At 41.4% G+C, this 706-nt stretch overlaps 1 non-coding gene across 1 annotated transcript; it reads right to left on the reverse strand.

The window, feature by feature from the left end:
* Window positions 1-361: 361 nt before the first annotated feature.
* Window positions 362-442, reverse strand: TRNAL-AAG (transfer RNA leucine (anticodon AAG)). Its single transcript has one exon. It is a non-coding gene; the product is annotated as a tRNA-Leu (tRNA).
* Window positions 443-706: the final 264 nt, after the last annotated feature.

The raw sequence follows: 706 nt of genomic DNA on the forward strand, positions 1-706 counted from the left end.
ACAAGATTGCGGGTCTCTTGAACTGCCTCGGACCTCCAACGGCCCCGACAGTTCAAACATATAAGACTAATTGTGCACTACTTGCTAACAATCATGAACTGGGCCTGAAAAACTGGAACGGGCTAACACTAGCGCGCGCAGCATCAGGCGTCCACCGAGAAAGGTAGTTTTACTGTAGCTTGTGGGAGATAAAGTGCAGGACAAATTATAAAAGGAACAAATGAATTTTCTGTATGGGGCCGGGGAACAAAATGGAGAAAATTTTACTGTATCTTGTGGGAGATAAAGTGAAGGACAAATTATAAAAGAAAAAATGGATTTTCTGTATGGGGCGCGGAACAAAACAGAAAAAAAGGAAATATGTTGAGAGTGGGATTTGAACCCACGCCCTTTCGGACCAGAACCTTAATCTGGCGCCTTAGACCAACTCGGCCATCTCAACGTTTGGTGTTAGCTTTTTAAAAAGTTTTAATTATTCAAATATTTTCACGTGCCAAAGCTCCCAACGCCCGCAGGTAAACAGTGTAGACAGCAGCTGTCTGTATGTGCTTGCCATGTCATACAAAAATAGCAAAATAGATGACTTGTAGAGCGGCTTGTCTATTAAGCTGCATGTGCATGAAGTCACAAATTATAGTGATCAAATGTAAATTGGATATTTATATGTTGTTTTTGTGGCTTACTCGAGAGAATTAGCACCTATATG

Source organism: Setaria viridis, chromosome 5, assembly GCF_005286985.2.
Source record: "Setaria viridis chromosome 5, Setaria_viridis_v4.0, whole genome shotgun sequence".
In the NCBI taxonomy this organism is placed as follows: domain Eukaryota; kingdom Viridiplantae; phylum Streptophyta; class Magnoliopsida; order Poales; family Poaceae; genus Setaria; species Setaria viridis.